The following is a 23919-nucleotide window of genomic DNA, read 5'->3' on the forward strand; positions in this document are numbered from 1 at the left end:
TTCCCTTAAAAAATGTAATATTTTTATGACAATATTGTCAGCAATGCCAGATTGCTTTTCTATTTTGGTTAAGCTTTTACCCGAGTCTGCTATATGTCATTTACTCCCAGATTCCAAATGATTGCTTTTATGTAATTTTTGTGTAAGCAAGAAATAATAACATGCTTAGAAATGTGAGAAATGTGTTAACCTTCCCATTATTTTTCAGTGCCCAAGAGAATTAGAGGGTGGGCCACAATGGGGAACGTAATTATTTCTCATGATGAATTTTTATTTATGTTAATATCCTCGAGAGCCCACATATCTGTTATTAACCACATTCGTTTCTTTTGCTCTCGTCTTTATATCTCATGTCTTTAATCCTTCCCCTTTTAGAAGATTTTTGCATAACTGACAAAGACTTTGAAAGCCCGTACAAAAAGGATTGTGAAATCACACTAGCTTCCTCTGACATGTTTACTCCTGGGTAATGCCATTCTAATTCCAACCACGTTTAAGAAAAGAAGCTGGGGTCTCGATCCTGCACGCCCTAACACTATTCCATCAAAATGGAATTGCATTTATTTGGGTTTCCCTAAGTTTCTATCGGTTTAGGTGAGTTCTCTGATAGACACAACTCCCCACCCCTTGGGGATTAATCAAGCAGAAATAAAGAGGGAAGCAAAAGCAAGAAATGTCTGGCATGATCCATCAGTCACGAATGACACACAGCCACCCAGATCACGGCCATTTGGAAATCTGCTATGGCCAGCGACTGTAGTCCAAGATGATAACTATGTGGTCAGGAGCAACAGTGATTTTCTTAGGAATAATGACTTTGCCTGGGGATCCAATCGGCAACAAAGGTAGTGTGATGGTTAATTTCATGTGTCACCTTGGCTGGGCCACAGTACCCCAGTATCTGGTCAAACAGTATTTCAGGTGTTTTTGCGAAGGTATGTTTTTATTTTTTTTTAACAATTTCTTTCAAGTTTAGTTTTATATATTTTGAGAGAAAGCTAGAGAGCAAGCCGGGGAGGAGCAGAGAGAGGGAGACAGAACCCCAGGCAGGCGTGGCATTGTCGACACAGAGCCCCACGCAGGGCTCGAACTCGAGAAACATGAGATCATGACCTGAGCCGAGATCAAGAGTTGGACGCTTCACAGACTGAGCCACTGAGCCACCCAGCAAAGGTGTATTTTTAGATGAGATTAGTATTTAAATGAGAACAGAGCAAATTACCTTCCATAGTGTGGGAGGGCCTTATCCAATCAGTTGAAACCTTAGTAGAAAAAAAAAGACTGAGGTCTTCCGAAGAAGAGGGAATTCTGCCATAGGATGACCCTTAACACATGGATGGCAACATCAACTGCCCCCTGGGTCTCTGGCCGCCTGTAGACTCTGAACATGACAGCCCACACAGTCATGTGAGCCATTTAAAAATAAACAAACAGGGGCACCCGAGTGGCTCAGTCGGTTGAGCATCCGACTTCGGCCTGGGTCATGATCTCGCGGTTTGTGAGTCTGAGCCCCGCGTCGGGCTCTGTGCCGACAGCTCAGAGTCTGGAGCCTGCTTTGGATTCTGTGTCTCCCTCTCTCTTCGTCCGTCTCCCCACCCACGCTCTCTCTTTCTCTCCCTCAAAAATAAATAAATAACTTGAGCATGCATGCATGCTGTTACCACATACACACCCCCCCCCCCACACCTATTAACCGTTAATTGAATGGGCTCATTCTATTCTACTGGGTCACTGTTGATGTGAAGGTTTGGCCAGAGAGCTGAAGAGCTGGTACAGAAATCCTATTTGAAGACCATTTTCCTGAACTGCAGACACCAATCTTTTATTACCCCGTAAATAGGGATGCATAGGGAAGTGAAGATCTCCAAGGAGAGACTTCATGCAACCCTTACCTGTCTATAAACTAAGTCAATGGAGGATATATCAATGAGTTGCTGCTATATGACAAATCACTCCACAATTTAAGGGACTTATTTTTTTTTAAGTGTTTATTTAGTTTTGAGAGAGAGAGAGAGAGAGAGCAAGCCCAAGTCGGGGTGGAGAGGTAGAGAGACAGGGGGACAGAGGATCCGAAGCAGGCTCTGTCCTGACAGCAGAGAGCCCGATGCGGGGCTCGCACTCACGAGCCATGAGATCAGGACTTGAGCTGAAGTCGGGCACTTAACTGACTGAGCCACCCGGGGGCCCCTGGGCTTAATTTTTTATTATTACTCCCAAATCTGTGGGTTGTCTGAATAGTTCTGCTGTCAGCCATGGGGTTGGCCGGGCTCTCTTTGCCTCAGATTATTTGCTCAAATGTCCAGCCGTGGGTGCTGGCCGTTCACTGCTGCCAGTTGAGACCATTGGGGGGACCGGGCTACATCTGTTATCATTCTTCAGGTTGTCCTGGCCTTCTTCCATGGAGGGAGAGGGCTTCCGGAAGAAAGAAGTCCCAGAGCACAAGCACTTTCCAAGCCTCTGCTTGTATCACATCATAATTGCTTATATCCCATTGGCCAAAGCAAGCCGGGTTGCCGAGCCTAGATTTAAGGGCGAAGCAACGATCTCATCTTGATGGGCAAAGCAGTAAAGTCACATCACAGAGAGACATTTGGATGGGGGGGTAGGAGGGAACTTTTGCTCATGTGTCCACCTACTCACAGGGCGTCAAGTGGGGCCACTGTCATGTATGCACCAGGAAAAGGCTGTGCAAATTACCTCTTTGAGAAATGGAAACAAATGATAGAAATAGAACAGAAAGTACAATGATCGGTAGGGCCAGAGAGAAGGGTTCTTTTTTGGTTGTTTGTTTGTTTTAAGAGAGGGAGAGAGAGAAGGAGAGAGAGAGAAAGAGAGAGGGAGAGAGAATCTTAAGCAGGCTCCACGCCAAGCATGGAGCCTGACACAGGGTTCAATCTCATGACCATGAGCTCATAACCTGATCTGAAATCAAGAGTCAGACGCTCAACTGACTGAGCCACCCAGGCACCCCAGGAGTTTATGTTTTCTTACTTCGGTTTAAAAAAAAAAAAAAGCCTGAAAAATAATGGGAAAAAAAATCAATGGCATGTCAGAGACCCAAGGATTTTGGAAAAAGAAGAGGCCCGTGTGGAAAGAAGATGAATGAGAAGCTGGAAGGTTCTAGAAAGGGACCTATCAGCCTGGTGATTAGCTGTGCTTTGAGGTACCCCAAAATAGAGGTTCCCTGCGGCTCAGCGAGGCGGAGAGGCCAAGCCAGGAAATTCTCCTCTAATCTGTTTCACGAATTGGACTTTGCATAGCACTTCTGTTCTTACAAACAAATGGATTCCGTTGACTGAAAAACCTTTGCATAAAACCACTGCACTGTTGAGCCTTGGAAACCCACAGGGAAAATGGCAAGAGAGATTTACACAGAAATGAACCGAGGGCAGAGGATGAGGGGGAGAAATAGGAGACGAAGTCATTTCTGGAAGACGAGCAGCAGAAGGTGACCACGCTGGGTGGTGGGAGCGAGCCAGGTTTGGAGCCGCTCTGACCAGCACGGCCTGGAGGGCGCCGACGGGGTGGATCAGAGGTGTCACTGGCAGCCAGGAGTTCACCAGCCACTTGTCGAGGGTAATACGTGCATCACTCGATCTTTCTCCAGCATCTCAACCCCCAAGACGGCCAGAACAAAGCTGGCCGTGAGCGGACTCCAGATGGGGGCCAGGCTCCTCGTAGCGACTGTGTGCACACAGACTGGAAGCCGAGCAGCTCGTGGCTGGGTGGAAACCAAGAGAAGCCAGAAGTCCCCCGGATCCTGCTAAGGACGGGGATCTGGGGGTGGGGGACCCGCTGCTTGTCCGCTGGAAGCTGAGTGAGTGTGAGGCTGCCGTTACTAACTGCTAAGTAGGTTTTGGTGCAGCTTGGCACTGCAGACGGATGAAGTGCAAAATAGCATCTCATAAATCAAATTCCAAGGGCTTTGTGGGGCTGTTGCTTTCCCACAGGCAAAGCATTCATTCGATGTTTGAGTGCAAAGAAAAAAAAAGTCCCCTAAATCGCTGCCACCCATGTTGCTTCGTGCTAACTGATCTGATTGGAAAGGAACAGAGGTCCCTGCGGGTACTTGGGGCTACGGAGTTTAGATGAATCAGGCGACACAGACTTCTCATTGGTATTTGGTAAATTATTCATCATGGCAAGTTGCTAGAAAATGAGGACCAAAAAAAGCTCCTGTTAGGGAAACGGCGTGCTAATCCAGAATCCCTTATCATTTTAGCCCAACGGCGGCTCTGCCGTGGAATCTTTTCTGGTTTCACGGAAGGGGAAAGCTTGCAAAAAATGAATTCAGGATTCCCGTGCAAAGAAAGAGGTGGAAACTCCCTCCCCCCACTTGAACCCGAAACGTGAAACCCTGGGCTGTTCTTCCACTTGTGATTGTTCAAACCAGGTGCCCTGAGTTCTTATCAAAGGTCAGACTTCCTATGACAGCTCCTGGTGTTCCAGAAAACAGCTGTCTCACGGTGCCGTCCTCTCTGGGCACACACTGCTGGGACACAGCATCACACCCTCTGAATAGCAGTCTGCAAAAGGCAATGTTGCTGTGAGAAACTCTTGACAGAGGCTGCAGCGAGAGAAGTCACAGCTCAGGTCCCAGGGGAGCCCGTGTGACTTGATTGCGGCCAGACTCACCCAGCGACAAGTGAGAGCGGGTGACGCGGAGGGGTCAGGTGGGCTGCCAGGCCCGGGGCCAGCGGCTCCCGGAGAGTCAGCAGCAGTGACCCCTGGGCTTCCAGCAGTTATGGGGTGCCAGCAGCTGGCAGGGGTGTTCTCCTGACACCCCAGGAACAGAGCACAGGAAGGTGGAAACGGAGCTTTTCCTCTTTAAGAAGAAGCTGGCTTGTGCAGTATATGCATTTCTTTCTTCTTGCTTTTCATCCCAGAATGAAGAGTTGAGGTAGATGCCCAGTCCGGAAGGAAGCCCTTCCCTGGCTGTACTGGCTCTAACACACCTAATGCTGGTCCCCGTTTGCTGAGCTTCTCAGCCTGGTCTGTACAAGGCTTCCAGGATGAGGCAGCGCAGCGGGGGGTGCCGGGGGGGCCCTACAAAGGGAAACGTCTGTGCTCCCTCCCTTCAGCAGCCTGTTCCCAAAAAATGATGCAGAGAGAGGCTGGGCCGTGGCTCAGATCCTGGGGACAAACCGGCTTGGGAACCTTGAGGTCCCGGGACTGAACTTGGTCCCTAATGAGTAAACCAAGCTTTCTCCTCCCAGCTTTTCTGACTTCTCACTGCTATGTCAGAGACCTCTCTTGGCACAGCCACGGACCGTTTCTAACCTCTTTCTTCCACAGACCATGAGCATGGAAAACCCCAGCTTGGAAAAACACGTACAGAAACACACGCACGCATAAGCGCACACACGCACGCATAAGCGCACATATGCGCGCATAAGCGCGCACACACACGCGCGCGCGCACACACACACACACACACACACACCCTGGCCTAGAAACGTGAATTGTTCAGAACCTGGCTCAGAAAGAGAGAAGGAGCCTAGAAAGGCACAAACAGGTTGATTACCTTAGCAGTTCTGGATTTCAAAGCAACCTCCTAACCTTCCAACCTCCGTCAACCTGCTGACATCGTGTATGATTTCAGGCCTGCAAAGAGCTCTGTTCTTTTTTCCGTAGACTTTGGCCCTGGGGGCAATTTTGTCACCTCCCAACCCAGTAATAAATTTAATGCGTTGTTGAACTACCTTCATGCGCCTGGGGCTTTGGCAAGAGTCTCTGTCTATCAGTCGTAAAAAGATAAAATGCTGACCCCTTGGCTCTCGACAAACTTCAGATTCCATTGTGATTGACCGGTCAAATGAATGACACACAAGAAGAAGCAGTTGTTCTGGGGTTTTTATTCCCCCTGAGAGAGCCAGCTGATAGAAATCATCCTTGACCTCAGAGAGCTCAAGTTCCTATCATTATCCTAACCTGGTTGACCAGTGGGTTTAGCAGCACAAAAGACGTGCAATAACCTGTGGCCCAGGACCCATGGCCATGCCCCGGGCTGATAGGTGCTCCTCCCCCACCTTGGGCTTGTCTCCACCTCTGCATGGGGGCTTCTAGATCTGCAATTCGCACCCCAACTGCTGGCTGTGCTCCTCACACACATGCACACAGCCCTGTCTCAACCCTAACCCCCCTCACCCCACCTTCACCCCACACCCCAAACTGCTGGGGGGTTCAGCTCTAGGAGGTGAGTGGGGCTGGCCCAATCAAGCTGCTTGAGGGCCCCACAGAGAAGGACTAGTGAATGGTTACTTTTGAAGAGATCCGTATACTACATTTTTCACGAGGTCACTTTATCCTCCATTTGGGGATTTTTCCAGAACAGGTTTTGTTATTCATCTGTTTTGAAGACTTTTTTTTTTTTTTTTTGATAAGCTCATCGCGTTCTAGACTCACTAAATCCTTTTATTATTCAGAAAGGTCAGGCTATCGGGTCACACAACTACCGTAATGATTCTCAAACTCTGATGTGGGTAAAGCATCACTGGGGACCTCCCCTAATGCAGACAGCTGTGCGTCAGCCTTAAAAATTCTGATTCGGAAGATCTAAGATTCAAAGCTGAAATCTGCTTTTTTATGAACACCTCAGAAGACTCCTGTGTAGATGGTCTAAGAAACGCTGCTTTAGTTAATAGTTCACCGTTTGCAGATAATCCGTTTTTATAGAGTTCTCATGTTTTATTTCATTTATTTATTTAAAATTTTTAATGTTTATTTAACGTTTATTTTGCTGGGGTGGGAGAGGGGCAGAGAGAGAGGGAGACACAGGATCTGAAGCAGGCTCTAGGCTCTGAGCTGACAGCACAGATCCCAATGCGGGGCTCAAACCCACAAGCCATGAGATCCTGATCTGAGCCAAAGTCAGATGCTTAACTGCCCAGCCACCCAGGCGCGCCCAGAGTTCTCGTGTTTTAAAAGTGGACCCATGGCAGGAAACCTAATGGAAATAGAATTTAAAATGGCTTTGAGATCAAACATCTGAGCATTCTAGTTTATTGTGGTTCTTCTGAAAAATGATTAAAAATAAAAAGCTAACAGCTTTCCAGTTTCCACAGCACACAGTAGGGAGTGATGGTTTCCTATAGAACCACTTGTGCCGTGGCCCCCCAAATATGTGGTGTTCACATGGAAAGCTCCATGGGAGGCAGGTGTAAGGCCCCAGGGACGTGCCTGACATGACCCTGGCCCCTGTGCCGGCAGCGGGCCTCACTCCGCAGCCTGTGAGGCCACTCAGCCACACGTGTCCTTTTCTTCCTTCACCTGCCTTTGCCTTAGTCCTTGGCTCTCAAAGAATCCACTAGGGAAATCAGGCAAGTAAATCACAGAATGATTGTTTGCAGAAGCTTTGTTGACTGAGAGCAAGCGGAGGGCAGGAGATAGAATGAGCAGAACCAGGCCGGCCGTGCTAAGAGCACAGAAAGCCAGTGTTTGTTTGGTCTAGTTGGGTCACCGCTGGCTTGATATTCTGTAAATATGTGGGAGTTTGTATTAAATCACCATTCGGCAGTGTCCCTCTTCTGCAAACACTGTGTTAAGGGTCTGTGTTCACTTGAGAACTAACGCGGAGTTGTGTTGTACCTTTCAATCACCTCTGTGAAAAATGTCGCCGCAGCCAGTCAAAAGAGAAAGCATGTACGAGTTTCACCTTCTGCATGGATTGTCTGACATGATGGGCCTGTTTTAGGCTCTATCTCCATGGGAGAAGAGCAATACATATGTAAGGCAGATTTTCACAGCTTGCCCCCAGAGCAACTCCCAAGAGTGACTAATGGCCATTCATGGGCTGCCATGACCAGCGGATGTAACTCAATGCTGTGCCATTAACTCTTCCAATTATGATTGTTTGGGCTGGTGACAGGGAGAACGGGGTCCCTCCCCAAACCATAGCAGTTACTATGACAGGGAAGCTTTTGAATCCTTTATGAGTTTGGCCCTCAGAAACTCAAACCATGGGGCCTAGACTAGAAGAGACATAATATAAAGAAGCTAAGAAAGAACTCAAATTATTTTACATTCCCACAAAAATGAAGGGCCTTGTACAGAGTGAACTATGTCATCAGTGGTACAACTGGCTGAGATTAGCTGGTGAATTACATCTTCGCCAAAAGGAGCCAGATAAGCAAGCTTATCTTTCATAAATACTAAAATACTTCCTCAGATCTTTGTTGAATAGAGATAGGGAAAGGGTGAGGAACAGAGATAAAGAGACCCTCAGGAGGGGGGAGTTAATTCAGCCTTCCTGACGGTGGTGAGCATTTGGCAGTGTGATATTTAAAAGGAAATTAATTCCAGACACTGAATCTTCATAACCTCAATTACCCTTGGCAACCTGATGCTTCTTTTCTTCTGTTCCTGTCTCTGGATGCCCATTGGAACGGTCTTCTGTTTGACCGGAATCAGTAGGAGCTCTCCTTATTACTGTCGCATGGCTTTTGGCTACACATGCTAACCCTATAACCTTGAGCTCCAAAGGAATTCGGTGGCAAATTCTCTGCAAAGGTTCTGGCCTGGGGTAGATCAAATGTCCCCATCTTGGGGACTGGAAAATCAGCCCAGGCTACAGCATCCTCAATTCAATGGGCAAAAAGACTAGAAAGAGCTGATGTTCATGCCTCACGCCCCACCTTAAAGTCTCTATGTCACCTCGAGTTGGAGAAGATGACCCAGGGGCTCAAAGTATGGACCGTTAGGTTAGCGTACCGTAAATTTGAAAACTTCATATTTTTCTGCCACCTCAGCATTCCCACAAACGGGCTGTAAGCATCCTGCCCGGGTGATCAAGTGTGTCAGTATGATAAGGCCAGTCCCTTCTAAAAGTTTCCCTTCTTGCCCTCCTTGACAGTGACCTACTAACATTAAAATGAAATCCCCTCATGCCTTTGCTTGTGTACTCCACTGTGACCCCCAGATTAGGCACTTGTTCACGGGGGGCCTCACCCCTTCACTTGGCTCCCCATGTCGGTGGTTGAGCCCACTCCCTTAGCATGTCCCCCACTATGAGTGGCCCTTCCTGGCATGCAGCAACTATCTCTCTAGGGCCTGTGAGTATAAGAAATTTTGTTTCCCTACATCTTTTCTGTGTCCCCTCTTGTAGCCACCCCTGACTGAGCATCTCATGAAAATAGAAAACAGTGAGAGTCAGCAGGAGCCTTGGTATAAGCAAGTGGCGTAAGCTTCTACCCAAGGGCAAGCCTGGTGAGATTTCAGTCTACACTGATGCCCATGTAGGGCCTGCTCTCAGCTGGTTTGTCCACATCGGGAGCATGCTGTTCAACTCTGGGTATAGTGTTATAACAAGGACATTGGCAAATGTCCTTCCTAAACAGACGGCTATGCGAAAGAGCACTCAGGATGGTGAAAATCACTCTTAATCCTGACAATGGAAGAATGACTGAAAGCACCAGAGATGTTTTGCCTGGAGAAGAGAAGTCTGAAGGGACACAAAAGCTGTGTTCCAACATATGAAGAGCCATTGGAGTGAGCTGGGATTTGTCTTATTCTTATGGCTTTAAGGGCAAAACTAAATGCAGAATTTGTTTTTTCCGTACAAATACAGAGTTTCCAACCACAATAACAAAAGCCTAGATATTGAATAAAACTTGTGAAGCAGTAAATCCCCTATATGCAGGAGTCTTTGAGGAGACAGTAGGAAATTATGTACAAGGGAAGGTGTCGATGGTGTGCATTCCTCCACTAAGAGTGGAAGAAAGGACCTTTAAGATCCCTCACAGCTCCAAAATTCAACACCTCCACCCAGAAGGTAGGAGATAGACCATTTCCGCGCCTGTGGGTGCCATATTCCTTTCCTGTGTCCTGGGCACCCAGTTGCTTTGCCAGGTGGTGTCTTTCAGTTGGGAAAGGGACATAGAGCTAACTAGACATCAGAGGGACACATTCAACTGAACTTTGTGCAGGACAGAACAAAATTCAGAAAGAGAAGCAGACTCTCAGAGAGTACATTCCTTGTGCAACTCTTCTTGCCTGTGACTAGATAGACAACTTGAATTCATCTCCCCTCTTCCTAGTTGTCCGTGAAAGTCTGTCCCTAGGGGGTGAGGATCCACAGCCATCCTGGAAGGGATGAAGGCACCAACGAACTGACAACGTCCTACTCAGGCCACAGCCCTCCTCATACATAAGCTCAAGAGAAAAAGCCTCCTCACTTTGCATGAGATTTATGTTTCAGTTTACAGGACTTGAAGGTGTAACCTTGGAATGTTCAAACTTTCACGAAGCAATGCCTCTGGAATCAGTGTAGCAAGATAACATTTGGATAATAAGTGGAACTCTACTGAGCCTGACATTAAGCTAATTCCCTCTTTCTTGAAAATAACCTGAGCCATTCTGGGAGCCAGAATTCAAAACCAGCTCCCCTAGGAGGATGGGTATTTGAAATGGGACATTGGATTTTGCTGTCCCGTCAGATAACAGTGTCTGTGTCCGTGCCTAAGGCTGGCCTGGAGGTTAACCAAAGTCAATGAGTTAAGAGTCTGAATTGCATCCCAGGGTTTAATAACCACCCAGCAAGGAGACTCCTGAGAAACCAAGCATAAATAATAAAAATTGATAAAATCAAAGTTCAAAAACTCCAAACGGCTTTCGCAAAATCAACTTAATAGGAAATGGCAAAGCTGAGACTCGAACCTACGTGTTCCCGGTCTGAAGCTGGTCATTCTTCCATTCCAGTGAACCCGTGCTCTATAACGATCATTTATTTCCATATGCTTGTGTATTCTTTATTTCTTTGCTTTATTTACTTTTTTAGTAGGTTTCCTCCAGAAAATTCTCAACTAGATTTCAACAGTACTCAGTTTTCATTGAAGAACCATGTCCTACAAAGCCATGGAACAAATAAGGGTTAGAAGTTATATGCATTTGGGGCACCTGGGTGGCTCATTTGGTTAAGCATCTGACTTTGGCTCAGGTCATGATCTCCTAGTTTGGGGTTTCAGCCCCCACGTTGGGCTCTGTGCTGACAGCTCAGAGCCTGGAGCCTGGTTTGCATTCTGTGTCTCCCTCTCTCTCTGCCCCTCCCCCACTCAGGCTCTATTTCTCTCTCTCTCTCAAGAATAAATACACATTAAAAAAATAAAAAAAAGGAGTTGTACTCGTTTGCTAGGGCTGCTATAACAAAGTATCACAGACAGGGTGGCTTGAACAACAGAAATCCATTGTCTCACGATTCTGGAGGCCACAGTCCAAAATCAAGGTGTTGGCAAGGCTAATTCCTTCTGAGGGCTAGGAAGGAAGGCCTCTCTCCTTGGTTTGTCGATGGCCGTCTTCATGTTCACATGGAGTTTTCACTGTGTATGTGTCTCTGTGTCCAAATTTCTCCTTTTGTTGAGGACACCAGACATATTGGATGGGGGGGGCCCCTCCCTTTCAGCATGACTTCATCTCCACTAATTACATCTGCAACAACCCTATTTCTGAATAATGTGACATTCTGAGGTACAGGGGATTAGGATTTTAACATCTTTTTTTGGGAGACACAATTCAACCCTTAGCAGAAGGTATCCCAGAAATCGCTATGAAATGGATATCGATGAGTCTGGGTCGGTGCCACTACCTTTTTATTTTTAACCGAATACATTTGCTCACAAAACATGTGCTTTCACGGTTTCTCTGGAGCATGCATTTGTGAGTATGTGTGTGGGTACATGCATGTCCCTCGCAGAAAGAAGGGTCAGTTAACTGGGACGACACGATAGAATGACCCGCCAAGCTCACATGTGGGTGGTGAGGATAAAGAATACGAGTGACAATCCGCATTTTTCTAGTTTTCTTCTTCAGGGTGCCCTCCCTGAAAGAAGAATCTGAAGATGGTGATTCTGGCAGGACTAAATGCACACATGTGTTATGCCCCCCAGAAGTATTTGGCTGTTAGAAAGGACTCTCCCCCCCCCCCCAACACACAGAGGATGATGGCGAGCACACAAGGATTCATTATTGATGATGGACTCTCAGGCTTCATTAAATAGTACAGGAAATATTTGGGGAGCAGTCTTCCCAGCTCTCTGGAATAACGTAGTCTGCCAGGGCACAGAAGGCCCCTATCCCATCCATCATTCATTCAAAACAGGCCTTGCTATCGGAAAGATATTCTCTCCTACCCAATTGTGTTACCATTTACTGTCAAGCAAACATCGCCTGGGGGGGAGCCCCCCCCTGCCAATTTCCAAAGGGAGAATAATTTGAACGGTCAGAAAGATGACAGACAGAACTCCTCAAAGCACATGATCTCAACTCTATAAATCGTGAACCATAAATCATAGTTCTATTTGGGCTTGGTTTTCCGACCATCTAAAAAGTACAAACTTATCATCAAGAAAGAAGGAAAATAAGACACAGGGAATGAGTGCGTTCCCCACCCACCTCCTCCCGCCACATTGTTCCCCAAACGTCTGCTCAGCACACAGCTCTGCTCCCGGCCTTGACCTTCCCCGGGTCTTTGCCCTGCCACAGAGCTGACTGTCCCACAGCCTAGAAGCGTGTTGCAAATACAGTTACAGATCACGTCGGAGAGACCTTCTTCTGGGCAGTTAAGTGACAGGAGCTGCCCAGTTTCATCAGGCAAGGTCAGGGTCAGGGTCTAACGGGTTCTCTGAGCAAGTCCTGATCTCCTGTGATGTGTGTGCATCTCACTGGTAAGCGGTGTCTCCTGGGTGCCGCCTGCAGAAAACCGTTCAGTTAGAAATTTCCAAACTCACCCTGCATAAACATCACCATGAGGAAGACCTCCTCTAGACCTCACGAGGGGGGGACTACCTGAATCTCAGTAAGTGGGGCCAATGTGAGGGTGTTTTCTTACCTTTTCTCTATTTCTTACGCTCACTTCTGCAAATACACCACCGGGGCTTCCAGTGATATTTTTTGTTTGTTTTTTTTTTAAACTTGATACCAAATGAGAAAAGGGTTAAAGGCTCACTTTTTGGCTTGTAAATGTTAGCCCAGTCAATCAAATGCAGACGATATCTCCAGACGATGCGACACCAGGCTGGGGCCCCGATCAGCGGGGCTCTCGCACATTCCATGCACAGGCCTGGGAGCGCTCTCCGTTCATGTCGTGGGGGACGTGACCTCTTTATCCCTGTGGTCACAAATAGACATAAGGCTCTTAACCTTATTAGGTCTGGGCCAGTGTCTAGCTCGGGATACAGGCACTGAGCAACGCCACAGCTCTGAGGTTTTTGCAGCATCAGCTGGCCTGCAAATCCCGGGATGGCGTTTTTCAAAGGATCTGTCTGTAGCCGTTTGTGGCAAAGGTCATACCAAATAGCCCAAAAAAGGACACTAAAATGCTTCCTAGAGACTAAAAGGGGAAGGGATTGCGGGTCTAAGCCCAAGTGTGGGTAAAGAACAGTCCAAGCAAAGTCTCTATGCTGTGTTAACTGCTTCTGTCTGGTGTTGACGAATCCGTCCGATGCCCTCCATCTGCCATTTTTCTGAGAGCTCAGGTGCTGCCTGGGAGCGGGCAGGACCCCTGCATCAGGGCGGGGGGCCTAGCAGCTTCTCTCAGCCTTTCCCCGGGGGTTCTGGCAGGGAGCTAAGCTCCTACAGAAAATTTCTTGAGCAGTTATTTCCTCTGCGTTCCAGGAATAGCACACAAACTAGTCCCAGTCTAGATACGTAGGAGAGAAATTATGTTGGACACTTTAGGGCATCGGGGCCACATTCTCTCAGGGAACCCGGGTGAGGAGAGCAGGCAGAGGGACTCTTGTGACAGCAAGAAATGGCAGAGACAGCCTTCTGTCTTCTGTGCACTGGTTGGGAGAACGAACACCACAGTTGGGGAGGGGAAGCAGGATGTGTCTTGCTGTGGAACGCCTGTTTACAGACAAGCAGCCAGCTCCCTTCGGGCCGGTGAAAGGCACACTGAGGGCTGGTCCTGCACTTGGCCCGGCTTTGTGCGGACACATTCTCATTTCTGGGCGTCGCCCAGTTATCGACAGCTCACATCAGTGGCGTGTCCTGATTCAGCCACATCAGCCGGCATCTAGTCCCCGGAGGCAGCGTCCCAGGCTGTGGCAGGCTCTTACCGGCAGATCCGACCCTGGGGAAGCTTGACCAGAAAAATCACAATCCAGTCTGTGCCCGAGCCAAAGCTTCATGCCCTGGATAAAACTGTGACATGACGGGTCTCACCAGTGGACTTAAGCGGAGCTGGATACACCCATCTCGTGTCTTTCTGACATTAAAGATCAGTTCTCACGGAAGTGAAGCTTCCCTCTGCTTGAGTACTTCTGGGTGGGGAAGAATCAAGTTCCTCGCTGGTTCTGGGAGACTGGAACCTTGTTTCTGCCCAGAGGGCAATCACCCAGTGGGTCACAGAATTGACCCACAGGACGTGGACTGGTTCTACCGCTAAACCAAGGGGAGACGGGATAGGCCAAACCAGTGGTAAAAATCGTCAGCGGAAAAATTTAGCACATCAGTATAAGAACGATGTAGCTTTCCTTTTTTTCAATTTTAAAGCTAAATATTGTCTCCCTAAATTTTACTCGTCGCATGACATACAGAAATAAAACTCAGCGAAAGGCAGTGATTTTATTAAGAGAGGGCCAGGGGGTGCCTGGGTGGCTCAGTCCGTTGAGCGTCCAACTTGAGCTCAGGTCATGATCTCACGGTCCGTGAGTTCGAGCCCCGCGTCGGGCTCTGTGCTGACAGCTCGGAGCCTGGAGCCTGTTTCAGATTCTGTGTCTCCCTCTCTCTCTGACCCTCCCCCGCTCATGCTCTGTCTCTATCAAAAAATGAATAAACATTAAAAAAAAAAAGTGAGAGAGAAGAGAGAGAGAGAGAGAGAGAATAAAACTTGCCCTGGGCAGGTGGGTTGCCAGGTGCAACACAGGATGCCCAGTTAAATTCGAATTTCAGATAAACCACAAATAATCTTTTTTGAGTGGTAGTTGAAGGGTGTCCCCCACAGTATTTGAGACATACTAATACTAAAATTCCTCATCGTTTATCTGAAATTCAGACAGAACCGGGCAGCCTGTGTTGGTTTTCTTTTTTGCTAAATCTGCCTCTTCTGCTGGGAAGACAGTGCATCGTGAGTGCCTGGGAGACTTGCCCTGCTCTGGGTGTCTGCCACCCGGTCTGCTGTCATTGACCCTTGCCCGCGTTACTCGACCCAGCTGTGCTTCCATTCATTCGTCTAAGCAATAGAACAAAGAGTACTGCGGGTGGCCGTGGACACAGGTGTGTCCAGCATTTGTTTTCAAAGCAGTTCAAAACAAACCAGCCACTCAACACAAGGCATAAGGTCAGAGAGACCCATTTTTGGAGGGAGAAGGACAGAGCGTCGAAACGAGTCCACCATGATTCCCATGGGACTCTTGGCCCTAAAACCAGCAGACCTCCCTCCCCTAGGGCTGAGGGAAGGAGACGGGGGCTTTCAAAGAAGGTCCTGTCGTCAGGCAAACCTTGAAATTACTGAACTAGTGAACAGTGAGACAGACCCAGCCGGTCAGTTGTCTACAAGCAGGGGAAAATTCATTTTAAGGAGAGAAGCCACATAGGAGGCTTCTTGGTCCAGCAGCGAGCCCTTAACTGCTAGGGAAGAGAAATAGGGGAAGTTTTGAAAACATGCTGTCACCGCCACGTGGTTGTCGTCACCGGACCAACGTCTGAGAGCTGGAAAGTTGCTGATAGTCATAGGTGTGAATAAACGCGAAGTTCTAGTCTCCTGCCGACAAAGAAGAACCCCACTGGGGCACAAACGATGCCCTCAGAGCCCTTCTTAGAGAAAGCAACTGAGAGGGGAGAAAAGCCTTCTCCCTAATGTCACCACGGACCCCTGATGGCCACCCAGTGTTGACATGGTGAGGGCTTCAGGGCATTTAGGGCTGCATGCAGGGGCTCAGCAGGGGCTGGAAGGAGGTAGGGAAGCCGCACAAAGCTCGCAGCTCCTGGCAGCAGACAAGACATGGCTCCCAGAGTGCGGTGATGATGCCCTTCAGACACGGTTGTGCCAACACACCCCGAAGACCCGGACTGACCAGCAGGTGCCCTTGAGAGCAGAGGTGACACCTAGTGGGACAGCACTTGGTGCACAAGGGCCTCACACACAGTGGGTGCTCCGGAGTCATCAACGAATGACAGACCTCAGGGAAGTGCACACAGCAAGCCTACAAATCCCACCTAAGCCTGAGCTGCAACACAGGCTCCCATACGAGGCAGGGTTCCCAACCCCAGTGCCCCCCGCCCCGTAATTTCTAAACTGTGGCTAGAGAAAATGCCACTATTTGGTTCAATTCCCATCTGGCACCTTTCTCGATGGTAAATTGATTTCAGTGACTTTTTTTTTTTTAAAGCCTCATCACGAAGTTTCTATAGTTAGGTATAATTCATCAAGGTTTAGAATTAGCCCAAATTTCTCTAAATCCTTCTTTATTTTTTCACACAAGGCTTCATGATTGTTGGTTTGGAACATTAAGATGCAAATGACAGAGGAAGCGGTGCACATTTCAATGCGCAGGGCTGGGCTGGCACTCAAAGTTCTGGAAAAGAACCATCATCTTCCTTGGGTTTGCGAAGACGGAGAAGGGGAGGGCAGAGAGAGGGACAGAGACGTTCCAGTTACTCTGACCCATGCTCTACCGGTCAGGACGAAAGGAAAACTTCATAGGCTTTTTAAAACCTAATCGCTGATTGACAGGTACTCTTTGCAAAGACCCTGACTTAGCAGGGCCAGACGGAAAGGGCAGTGAAAGGGCTGTTTTCCACCCAGAAGCCAATCTGAAGTTTGAGTGGCTCATCTTTCTCTCCCCCTTGGAGAGGTTGTGGGAGCTGGTTTTCTCCTAACAGAGTTTGTGTGTTTCCCCTGAACAGCATTAAGAGTGACACAGAAGGTAAAGGGTGGTGAGATCAGGACAGAGGCCAGACAGCTCCAATTAGTCCTCCTGGAAGGAAGGTGTCACCACAGTCCCATGCCCACCCCGCCCCCACCCAATGCCAGGCACTTTCTCACAAACCTGCTTCGTCCTTCCTTGCCTTTCCTCAGCTGTCTTCTCTAGATTCTGTTCGTCCTCCTCCCCCTCCCTGTCCTACCTCTCCTCTTCTTTCTTTCTTCCTCTCCCTCCCTCCTTCCCTTCTCCCTCTTCATTCCTCTCCTTCCGCCCTTCCTCCTCCTGGCTCCCCATCTGTCCATCCATCCATCCACCCATCCACCCATCCATCCATCCACCCATCCACCCATCCATCCATCCATCCATCCATCCACCATCCACCCATCCATCCACCATCCGCCCATCCATCCATCCACCCACCCACCCATCTATCCATCCATCCATCCACCATCCACCCATCCATCCACCATCCGCCCATCCATCCATCCATCCACCCATCCATCTATCCATCCATCCATCCACCATCCACCCATTCATCCATCCATCCATCCACCATCCACCCACCCATCCATCCATCCACCCATCCACCCACCCACCCATCCATCCATCCATCCATCCACCATCCACCCATCCACCTATCCATCCATAATGGCTGACCTGTCTGCTCTGAAGTTCTGTCCTCCCAGTCTGATCCTTCCTGCTATAGCCACACACACACATTTTCCCCCTGGGCTCAGTGCTGGCTTCTCTGAAATCTTCCCATGCTGGGAAGGATGAGCAATGTGCTCTTGGGCCTTGGGCCTTTGAGGATAGGCTATAAAGAAAGATGAGTGTTTCCGTTTGACTTTGAGCCAAGCTTAACTGGGGAGAAGCACTTCACCTCCAACGTGCTGGACTTGTCTGATGAAAGGGCAGCTGAAACCCTGCCCTGCCCTGCCTACCTGCTCTGGGTGGAAAAAGAAAGACAGGTCTGCTCTTGTCTGGCAGCATCCAGCCTGATGGCATTGCTGAATAGCTGAGAGCCTATCCCAGTCCTCATCCACCCCTGAGTAGAGAGAGGAACAGCCTGAGGTCCCTGGTCATGCCAGAGGGCCAGTGTGGCTCAGTAAAAACACCCAGGCCCCACTCCAATTCTGGGATGGGCACTGTGTGGCATGGCTGTGCACAAGATGCTTCTTTTCTGAGGACCAGCTCTGCCTTGTTGGACAGGGTTACAAAGCTCCCCTTGTCAGGGGGTTGTTGGGGTGAGAAAACCAGAGTGTTGTGAAGCATGGAGAGGCACTGCTGGTCCTTGACCTCTATGGGCTCTCTAGCAGCTTCCTTCTGGGGACTTCTCAGAGAAAGAATTTCTGCTGACCTATTGACAAAGGGGGTGCCTCTAAGGACAGGTGAGGGCTGAGAACTGGAAGGGAGACAGATGTCCGCCTCACCATCTCTGGGGCCCATCTGTCTCCTCGTTTTCCACCTCTCACGTGGGCCTTGGGCCCACCTCGGGGAACCGAGTCAGGTGTCTCACTGCTCTCCACCGCCCCCTTCCCCCTCCGTCCCCTGCCAGGCTCTTTCTGCCCTGCACTGTTGTGGAGCCCTGTAAATGTTTGCACACAGCTCCTCCTGGGCTCTCCAGTCCTCTCTCCACTTCAAAATGCTCAGCTTTTGCTCCCCCAGCTGACAGGAGATTCATTTTCCAAAAGACCATCTCTGCGTGTCACCAAGCCACATTGTGGCCACCAGTCAGGGGCAGAGCCCCGGCCAAGCCCGCAGTGGAAGAAGGGAGGGTCAGGAAACATGGCTGCTTAGGCTGACTCTTCAGCAGATGCTACAGGAGGATGCCTCTCGCCGGCAGGCCTGGGGGCGGTCGGTGTGTGTGTGAGACATCTCTACCTACAAGGAGTCCTTGCTCTTACAGAGGCTGGGCCCAGAACCACAGGGAAGGGAAGAGCCTTGCTTAGCGAGCACATCCGTTACACCCCTAAGTCCCATCAGGACACAGAACTTCTCAGAGTCTCCCTGAGCCCGAACTGGTGGGGACCGCATTAGCCCTCTGCTGTCCTCAGACGTGCTCTCTGATTTGGCAATAATATTTAACAAGATACTGCATCAATGAGAACAACTCCAGACCGTTCCAGAACGAATTAGAAGTGCTACATTAGATTATAAACGTGGGGCTGGAGTTCTTTCTGCACACAGGGCTTCAAGGAGGGGAACCTTCTGTTCAACCACGATACATGCTAAGCACCCACTGTGAGCACAGCAAACTTAGCAGGGCCTCGGTACCGTGAAGCACAAACAGAATACACCCCCGTGTCCTTCAGGGTCTTCTGACTCATTGGGAGACATCAGGAGAATTTCTTGCAGGAAAACTCTGCACAGTAGAGCAAGAAGAAGGTGATTCTCCAGGGTTAACATGGAAAGGGTAAAAGGGGCCCAGGGGGGAGAGGGAGGGATGGAGAGGGTGTGTGCCAACAAGGTGGCAGAGCGTTGAACGCTATCAGGTTCGCCACTCCCCCGCCATGTATCCTCAAGCCTTCTGATCTCATGAATTGTATGGTGGATTTTTGTTGTTGTCACAGGGGCGTGGCGGTGGCGATGACAGTGGCGTGATTGAAAGCGAAGGGTGCCCATCCGGTGTGTCATAGAGATGGCAAGAGCAAGTGGGGACGGTGGGGGGGGGGCGGGTTCCAGAAGGCAGAAGAGCCCATTAGATCCGCATTGGATTCCACCCTACCCTGATCTCAGCACGTAAGAAAAAATCATTGGGAGGGTTTTGAGATGTGAAGCTTGGGGTGCCCAGCAAGGGTTGCAGAGGCCAGAAACAGTACTAGAGAGTTGCGAGCATGGATGACACAGCCCCAGCCCTCAACCTGTCTACCCCCCATGGCGTCTTACTACAAAGAGACCGTACCGCACACGTAGCACGTCAGCTGGCCCGAACACTCGTGGAGGGCTGATCACGCCCTCGGAGACCAGTTTATGTGACTCCTCTCGTTGAATCTTCATGGGAACCCCCCACGGCGTGTACCCTTCTTAACCCTGTTTCACAGACGTAGGGAGGTTGGGGACCTGCCATGGGCTGTGTGGCTGGTCGCTGAGGAAGCCTGCCTCAGCCTGGGTGAGGGGAGTCAACAGTATTTGCTCGTCCCCTGCACCACACCCCCCCACCTCTTCCTAAAGGCCCTCTCATCCCATGACATGGCCAAGCTGTGCTGTAGAATCCCACACTCTGTCCTTCTCTCCAACCATTGCCAGGGATCCTGCCCAATCATCACAGGGTCCCGGTGCCCAGAGCAGCACCTGTGCCCCCAAGAGTCCAGATACTTGGTGAAGCGAGGTTAGCAGGTAGCTTTTCACGACCCAGGGAGGAGTGTGCGGACAGGGAGCCTCATACCCCAGGGCGTGCAGCCTTTAGACTAAGTCACTGAACGTGTCTCTGCGTGTGAGATTCTCCAGGGGAGAAGGCATTTGTCACCTAGATAATGTGTCAGGCTGTGGAAGTGAGATTTATGTTTTATGACGGTGTATTTCAAGATACTCAGTCTAGAAAGGCTTGTCTCAGGCACTGTTCGGAAAGGGGCAGGACACGAATACATTTCATTAGGAAGAAAAAAGACCCAGGGATAGTTATGGAGGGCTGCCCATGTGGTCAATTTAGGGATTTAAAGCAGAAATTTATCCCCGGGGTTTTTTCTTTGTAAGGGAGCAAACCTTTACAGCCAGTGTCACCATAGAGAGGTCTTAGTCTATAAGCCGTGTATGTGTGTGTGTGTGTGTGGGTGGGTGGGTGGGTGTCCTGATCTTTGAGCCAGGCCACCCTGCGGGCCCCAGAAGTTCACACTTTCTGCACAACTGAAGGAGTTAGGAGTGTTGACTTGGCGGTGGGTGTGAGGAGGTATCACTCCGAGAGATCAGAGCCTCTGCCCTTTCCTTGCTTTTTTTCGTGGGGGGAAGTGGCAATTGGCAAAACAGGCCCCACGGACCCAAGTCTAACGGCACATCACAGATGCCCCTTTGAGAACCAGCTCAGCAACAAAAGTTCACGGGGAGCCTCAGCTTTCTGCTGCCCAAGCTTGTTTATTCCCTTTATCCTTGTGCTGAGGGGTGCCCCGGGGAGAGGAGAATGAGAAGCTGTGAAGAATTGGGGGAGGGGCAGGGAGAACCATCAGGCTGTTGCAGCTCAGTGGATGGTATGACTTCACCTCTAGATTATTCCAACATACAGAAATAAGAGCTTAGCAGACTGGCAATTAAGGTGATAGATATTTTAGGAAAACTACCTTTAACTAGATCCGTCTACCAGTCAGTTGAGAATATGATGAGATTCACCAAAGCCTTTAAGACAGCGATGCTTCGGGGTACCTGGGTGGGTCACCTGGTCGAGCGCCCAACTTCGGCTCAGGGCATGAGCTCGCAGCTTGTGAGTTCGAGCCCCACCTCAGCCTCACTGCTGTCGGCCTGTCAGTGTGGAGCCTGCTTCGATCCTCTGTCCCCCTCTCTCTGCCCCTCCCTTGCTTGCGGTCTCCCCAAAATTAAAAAAAAATAGAGAAAGAAGACAGTGACGCTTCCAACAAGGGCAATATTTGTTCTTACCTACTAGTCCACACTGTGAATGGTAATCGAGCATGGAGTGACATGCTCACAAAAGAAACGACCTTAGGAAACCCCAAGAAACACATGTGTTTATGTCTATCTATGCACATATTTATACACGAAAGAGAATATGCGTATGGGATTTAAATGTATTATAAAAAATTCATCCAGATAATTGCGCTCTACAGAGAGACGGAAAGCATGAGCTTTTTCATTCGATTTGTCACCGTCTTTTTTCTTAAATTCCTCATGCCCCATCATCTCTAACTATAAAATTTGACTCAGAATACCAGCTCGGCGGCAGATTTCTCTGACGCAGGTTGTGAGTCATCCGCTGAGACAATGTCTGTGATGTTCTGCAAATTCCCCCAGAAACAAACACACATATTTATCAATGATATTCTCGGGAAACTGAGCTCTCCACAATTCCAGAAGCGATCGGCGTCCGGTGCACCCAGCTTCCCTCTCTCTAGCCTCCCGAGGATCTTCACGGGGATTCTCATAAGGAGCTGTCTCCAAACTCACCAACTGTCCCCCCGCCCCAGGTGACCATGCCTCATGAGTTCCAGAATTGGAAGGGAACAGACAAGATACCAGCTTGGCCATTTGCAAATGCAGTCAGTGTACTTGGACCCCGGAGCCAAGGGAGGCCCTTTTTTTTCCCCAGGGGAATGGTACACAGCCGCCCCACTTGGCCTTCTGCCTGGTTCCACAGCTCCACAGTCACCTGCCTGCCCAGGACACACAGAGGTCTCCAAAAGCCCTTCTTCTCCTCAGGTGCGATATACCATAAAAAAATGTTGCTCTGGTCTGAGAGGTGTCTTGAGAACTCAGGGGATTCCACCAGCACTTGGGGGTGGTAGGCGTGGCCATGAAGTATCAGAGAGATGACTGGTGTTATTTCAACCCTCCTTCCTGAGTGTGAGATCAAGGCCTGCTTGACGTCAGAAAGTCTACGGAGACCAAAGCAGGAAGGGTTACTAGATACCAGGCCATTGATGAGGTGGCTGGTGGGGCAGGAGCAGGAATAATCGAAAGCCAAAATAACTAGGGACCTTACAGTTGTATTTAACAGTAGTCTAATGTGAGAAGCCGTGTGTGCGTGTTGATGGTTTGGGTTGGTTTGTTGGTTTGTTTTTCCAGCATCCCTACTGTCTTTCAGTCACACCTCTCAGCCAAGCGTCTTTCCAAGAACCAAGAGTTTCCCGCCAGGGTCTAGGGCGTCAACCCTTTCTCGCAAAGATGGAGGGTACTGGACTCACCTCGCAGCCACCCCAGTCACAGCCCTGAGGAAGTTCCGAGGTAACAACGTCAGGAGGCAGCGCCTGCCCGATCAACTGCTAGCTATCGGCCAGCTGCCTTTCTCTGCGGATCTACTTCTAGATGAATTTATGAGTTGGGTTGTTGGGAAATGACCAAGTCAGTCTGTCCTCAGCCCCAGCTCCCTGACTCCCCCTCTCCCTGCTTATCCTCTACCCCTTCCATGCCCCGGTATTATCATTCCCACCTCCCAGCCCCACATCTTTTTCTTGCTACTCATGCTCGCTCCCTTTCTCCTAGCATATCTGTTCTTCGCCTCCTGACCATTTTTCAGGGTCCAAAGCAAGTCCACTAACTGCTCAGGACCCCTGCTCAGTTACAGGTGTTAAAACTGATACAGCAGAGGGGGCGCCCAGGTGGCTCAGTTGGTGGAGCATCCGACTTCGGCTCAGGTCACGATCTCGAGGTTCATGAGTTCAAGCCCTGCATCAGGCTCTGTGCTGTCAACTCAGAGCCTGGAGGCTGCTTTGGATTCTGTGTCTTCCCCTCTCTCGGGCCTAGATAAAAATCTACGTGAATTCAAGATGATGAAGACCATCTGTAGGACTCATCCCGAAGAATTGTCTGCACACAGCTAGTCCTGACGGTTGTTCACCCCCGAGGGCAGAACCCCCGTCAGCTCCTTCCTTGAAACTCCCAGAGTATCTGGCCTTGACTCAGTTTTTCCCTTGACTCTGTGTGTCTTCTGATGCCCACCATTATTGATTCCCATACGTAACTGAAATTCAACTTTGGAAATTTCCTTTTCTATAGAACAAGTCCCATTTCGGATGCCTCACCCAGTACCTCATCTGAAACACGTGGATGTGTCTCACACGGTTTCCTCACACAGTTACAGAGGGCATTACATGACTTCTGTATGTGAAATTCTTCAGACAACCCAAGGCATGGCACAACAGAAGTCTCAATAAATGTAACCAGTTTATCATTACCGCTTCCGACTCCCCACAGCCTTCCTGTAACAAGCTTCTTGCCTGATCTCCCTATTTTCTATTTCTGTGCAAATGAGGTTGGACTGCATCATCAAAGTCAAGGGCATGCATATGTCAGAAATTTTGGTTCAAATCATTCTTTCAGTCATGTCTAAAGATGGAAGGTTAGAGAGGACACTATACCTCTGAAGGCTGGGAGTTGTAAGAGCTATAAAAGATTTGGTTAG

Source organism: Acinonyx jubatus, chromosome D2 (genome assembly GCF_027475565.1).
Source record: "Acinonyx jubatus isolate Ajub_Pintada_27869175 chromosome D2, VMU_Ajub_asm_v1.0, whole genome shotgun sequence".
Classification (NCBI taxonomy): Eukaryota; Metazoa; Chordata; class Mammalia; order Carnivora; family Felidae; genus Acinonyx; species Acinonyx jubatus.